At 44.8% G+C, this 6,000-nt stretch overlaps 1 protein-coding gene across 3 annotated transcripts in view; it reads right to left on the minus strand.

Moving 5' to 3' along the window:
• IQGAP2 (IQ motif containing GTPase activating protein 2) overlaps window positions 1–6,000 on the minus strand; it is a 236,998-nt gene that overhangs the window by 230,474 nt on the left and 524 nt on the right. The window lies entirely within an intron of this gene.

Below are 6,000 nucleotides of genomic sequence, written 5' to 3' on the forward strand. Positions count from 1 at the left end.
GGATCCAACCAATCATTACCGATTAATCGATTAGTTGATTGCAGCCCTAGGCACTATAATACTAGGCTGTGTGTGTGCTTTTTTTCCACCAGTGGTTCTGGATGTACTGCTAGCCATGTGACCAGGAATGATTTACATGGCTTACCATCCTGAAGGTGGAATAATTCTCTTATTTTTAGGATATGTGATGGAATAAGACATGTCGATACCTTCTGTTCTAAGAAAACTCTACTGTGCTATGTTATAGTAATTCAGACAGTAGAGAATACAATCCTCTGAGAAACTGAGTTACATACTGAATACGGAATCAACCTGACAGTTTTAAAAATTATAAGAGCAAAAAAAATACTAAAAAAAAAAAAAAAAAAAAAAAAAAAAAAAAAAAAAGGGAGAAAAATCTAATTATCATGCTGGTGGTATTTCACTGCCAAACCGAAGGTCTAATGGCACTCAGTAGTGGTCACCTCAATAACACATTCCTTCCTACTTCTTGGTGTATTATTAATGCTCTCTAGCCTTATGAGAAGCTGGTAAGCCAAGATGACAAATATTAAGAAGACCTGTAATGTTCTTAAGCTTTGCATGATACTTTGGTCACAGAGGAGCAGTTAGCGACACCCAAACCGCTTCCTGTCTTTATCTACTCTGAAGTGTAACAGAAAAAGAAAGTTACGTGTGTGTGTCATCGTATCACCGGCTACGAAAAAAAAAAAAAAGAACTTTAGTCTGCACAATCTTTTTTCAATGTATAATTGACAAAACCACAGCACAAGGCGCCAATCAGAAGCAGATTAAACATGGCTTCCTCTCTTGCAAGGTATGCTCATAGACCGGATGCGTGCGCTTTCCCCGGAGATGTAACTTAGAAGGCGTAAATATCGTTCAGCAAAATACACTTCTTCTCCTGTACATAATACAGCAGGGAGTTCATTAGAAATTGTCAAACAAAGAAAGGTATTGTGGTTGAAAGGAAAAGACACCTTTTGTTAACAGTTATCAGAAGCAGAGCGTGTGCCTCGCCTTAAACAAATGCACTTCAGGTGGAGAAAAAAAAATGCTCGCTGTATCATTGGTCCCTTTGTAATCTCATTAGCTGGATCCTTTCGTCTGGCCTGTACTGTAAAAGCCTCATATGCGGCCCATAACGCTATTCACACAATCCGTTAGGCCTCATTCACACAGACGTGCACAGCTGAACAGCGTGCATGACCATGCAGAAACCTGCGCCCAGGAGGGACTGCTGTTGCCAGTGTGGAGCCTCGTCCTGCCATTAAGTTGAACAGGCAGCTACACACTGACCTGAACTTATACAGGTATGGATACATGCTCACGTACACAGGCAGTCTGCGTTCGTGCATCCGTACATGTATGGATGTGCAAGTTCGGGTCAGCATGTAGCCGTGTCGAACCGCATCCTGTCATTGAGTTGTTGAGGTGGCTGCACACAGCAGCTGTCCCTACCGGGTGCAGGTTTCTGCACGGATGTGCACACTGTACGGCTGTCCAAATCTGTGTGAATGAGGCCTTAAGGCTAGGTTCACACCAGATGCAGTGCGTTCTGGCCCGATTCTGACCAAAACGCACTGCATCGCATTGCAGCCGGCTCACTTTTTTGTGGGGCAGAAGGGAGCGTGGCGGGCTATTGAAGTGAATAGCACCAAAGCCACACCCTCCGGCCGCAATGCGATCGGCCGTACAGCAGCTGAAGGCGACCGAGCAGAACCCATATGCTTGGGCTCGACTGAACCGAAGTGACAGCCAAAGTGTGGAGAAAGGTCAGCCGAAGTCGACTGAGCTCCACGCAAATGACAGCTGGTCAGAGAAAGCCGTGTTGTTACGGCTGGCTCCACCCAGTTGTAATGACAGACCAGCTTTCCCAAATGACTTGGGGACGCTGATCTGTCATTAAACAACTGGGCGGTGGCGGTTCCGCCCAGTTGCGATTCATTGGCCGGAACCTGCTAGAAGACTCTGGCAGGTGTCGACCAATAGGAAACAGTTGGGGGGAGCTAACAGTCACCGCTAGCTCCGCCCATTTTAAAAAATGTCCTATTTATTAAAAAATTTTAAATAATTTTTCAACTCTTTTTTTAATTTTCCTTCATTCATGTCTTATTCTGCTCGGTACCTCGGAGGTACCGAGCAGAATGCCGCTCGGCGGCATTCGGCTATTTATTCATTGCCGTTCGGCCCCTATGAGAATAGGGGCGAATGGCCGCAAGTGAGCTCCCGGAGCTTCGGCTCAGCCGATCCAGATGTTGGATCAGCGGAGTCGAAGTCCTTCTGCACTTCGGCTCAGCATGGCTGAAATTAGCCATGTTGAGTTGGAGGGAATAGCCGAACGTCGTTCGGCTCACTTCACCTCGGCTGGGTTATACACTCGTCTGGCAGCTTTGTAAATAACTCCCATAATGTTTTGGGGGTTTGAAGTAATTTTCAGGCCTAAAATGTGAATTATAAATCATGAGTGCAAAAAACGGAAAACAAAAATTAAAAAAGGCCTTGGCAGTGAGGGTTAAAAGTAAGCAAAATATCAAGGCACCCCAGCCTAAAATGTAAAAAAAAAAAATCAATGTACCAGACTCTTATCTCAGATGGGGCTTTTTTTGTGTGTGAACCCATGCAAAAAAAAATAAATGTGGGGCTCCACTTTGACATTAGGAGTCTCCTCCTTTCACATCACACTCACCCCCTTCTAACACAAGGAGCCCCTCTTGACATTAGTATCCCCACTTCACATCAGTGTCCTCCTCTTTCACACCCAGAGTCCCTCTTGACATCAGTATTCCCCCTTCACATCAGAGGCTGAAAGATCGGCAAAAGGTCCAAGACACCCCTGAGGAAGCCAGAAGGCACCCTGTTTGAGGAAGGCTGCTCTAAAATGTAAACCTCTAATCCCTGGTCGCAAGGGCCACATGCGGCCCATGGGCACTTATTGTGCAGCCCTTAGAGCTTCTGTACACAGCATCATAGTATAGTATCATGGAGCACAAATGTGGTAGCATTGATTTGACGACACTTTGCCTGACGAAGGGGTCCTGTGAGGCTCCGAAGCGTTGCATTCACATGTCATGCTAAAGGAATACAAATAAAAAGGATATTCCGAAGCAGAATGGGGTGCGGACAACATATCTTCTAGATCGTACATTGTGGCGCCATCCACCAATTGTTCCAGCACCCGTTGGATTTTGGGGTACATCGGTACTGTGTGCAAAGGGGATATTGCAAAGACAAATTCAGTCTATAAAATGTCTCCCGAAGCACATATACAGTCTCCAACTCCTCCTAAAGCCTGTCTGCTGTCTCTTTACTAATATGTGTGGCCCTTTGGTGATGTCAATCCACAAGTACATTATTAAATGCATGTCATTTAAACATTATCTTTTGCCTAATCCTCTACAGAATGGGGAATTCTGGTCAAGGTAGATCCAAGGACACTAGTGCCAAGCAAGAAACCTTCTGAACTCTGAATGATTGTGTTTAGACAAGGTACGCAATCTCCACTCCGTCATTCCAATCTCAGAGTGACACAACTGATAAGATTCTTTACAAATGACTGTATCAGCATAGCAGGAACCCTTCCCAGTCTCAGTCAATGGAAACATGGCTACCCTAGCACAGCCTCTGCTCATGGAATTCTTGAATCTTCAAAAACTCCAAAAGAATTCCAACACGGCATAATAAAAGAGTTAATAGAACTCTGCAGCCCATATTGTTGAAAGCCGGGATTCTGAACTTTATGGATCAACGATTGTGAATAAGCCTTGTCAGCCCAACAAACGTACATTCCCTTGGGAAAGGGCCAAACTTTGAATAACTAGTGCACAGTAGCAATGCAAGTATAGTTACCTTAAGACTTGAAAATGTAACAAATCTGCAAAGAAATGTATTTTAATCTCAATTTATTCAGATGCTTTTGAAAATATAGTAGTGCTGATGTGATAGGAGGAAATGTTCACAGTGACTGTCAAATAGGGGACAGCGATCCTGAAAACAGAAGACTGAACAGGCGACCTTCTAGCTCCAAGTGTTACAAGCACAGAGCTTTCCATTCACACTAATAGCAGTCCAGTCCACCACTTATATGGCAACATGGTATGTAATGTATGACAAGTTACAGGAGGTGACAACCCCCATAAAACCAATAGCATGGCATATTTCATATGCGATAGCAGCATCTCTAGTGTCAATGTCACAGATGTAACAACCCCTATAAAACCAATAGCATGGCATATTTCATATGTGATAGCTGCATCTCTAGTGTCAATGTCACAGATGTAACAACCCCTATAAGACCAATAGCATGGCATATTTCATATGTGATAATGTAGCAGCATCTTTAGTGTCAATGTCACAGATGTAACAACCCCTATAAGACCAATAGCATGGCATATTTCATATGTGATAGCAGCATCTCTAGTGTCCAATCTACCACTCATATGGCAATGTGGCACCTAGGACAAGTCACAGATGTGCCAACTCCTATAAAACCAATACCAAGCCCCCTTTTCATGCGTGATAGCAGAATCGCTAGTGTCCAATCCACCACTCATGACAACGTGGCACCTAGGGGAAGTTATAGATGTGACAACTACATTGCATAAACAGTGTAAAAAGCAAAATGTAAAGGTGGTACTTAAAGCTGAACCCATCCTGTATCAGTTCTGTAAAGTGAAATCCGATTGATTCATACAGATTGGCATATTCTGTTATTACACTATTTTATTAAACCAACTAATATTACGTTTTAGGGCAAAGCAATAAGATCGCTGGAATGTAGCCCTCCACAGCAGTGAATACCTTCCTTTCACTATCCCGCCACTTTGTTAGGGTTAGTAGCCAAAGAAAACACCGGGTACTTCGGAGTATGAAGGAGCGCGTAAATCACTCCATGTGACAGCACTGGCACAGGGGAGCCCATACCCCCATGTAAGCTTCCACTCCTAAACAGGACTTTACTTCCTTCCCAGTTGGCTGAAAAGAGGGGTGTCAGGGTGAAAAGAAGGTAAATACTTGTATGCAAATAAGCAAAGCTAAATTAAAGTGGACCTGTTGCCTTGCGTGTGTAAAGAACAGGTTGGCCATGTCCGGACAAGAACAGTTTGTTCCCGGACCAAGAATGCATCCCAATGTATCCCTATGGTACTTCTGGGCTCTGCTCACACCAGCACAGCCCGTTCTGGTCCAGACCAAAAAAAATAGTGGTTGTCTCATTTTCTCTGGTCCAGAATGCACCAGAACACATGCAAACGCACTGCACCTGAAAACCCATTTTAAGCTAAAACAAGAATGAACTGGAACGCGGCAGCAACGCACTTCACTGTATTTGCAACTCTGCTCCAGACATGGTGTGAACATAGCCTTAGGCAATGCTTCCACTTTTATTAAATGCGTCTCTAAAGCTGGGTTTACACTTTTGCACATGTTACAGCAATGCACAAAAACCACGTGTTGTCAATGAGGGTGCTGCACCGGCACAATAAATAATTCCATAAAACAAAAAATCAGGAAAATGGCACTACTAGAAAGGCCCATTAAAGTGTCACTTTAGCTAAGTATGGCTTCAACTCCATTTAGCAACCTGGAACTACAATCCAACTAGGAACTTCATACATGGCTGAAAACAACTGCACATTCATCCAAACACTTGCTGCATCAGTATAAAAGGACTAACAGAACAATGACACTGTACTTTAAGCATGGAGTCACCTGAGCCCATAGAGCCAGAGCACCCTGAGCCCGGCATGTCCTGAATGCTCGAGCCCAGAGTTCCCTGAGTTCTCCGAGTCCGAAGGGCCTTGGGTAACTTGAGCCTGGAGTACCCTGAGCCCGTAGTGTCCCAAGCCCAGACAGTCCAGAGTGCCCAGAGTGACCCGAGTCTGGAGTACCCCGAGAGTGCCCAGAGCACCCCAAGCCCAGAGTACCCAGAGCACCCCAAGCGTGCCCAGAGTACCCTGAGAGTGCCCCGAGCCCAGAGTCCCCCGAGCTCGCCCAGAACAC

Source organism: Nanorana parkeri, unplaced genomic scaffold (genome assembly GCF_000935625.1).
Source record: "Nanorana parkeri isolate BGI_ZX_2015 unplaced genomic scaffold, ASM93562v1 scaffold964, whole genome shotgun sequence".
NCBI classification, from domain to species: domain Eukaryota; kingdom Metazoa; phylum Chordata; class Amphibia; order Anura; family Dicroglossidae; genus Nanorana; species Nanorana parkeri.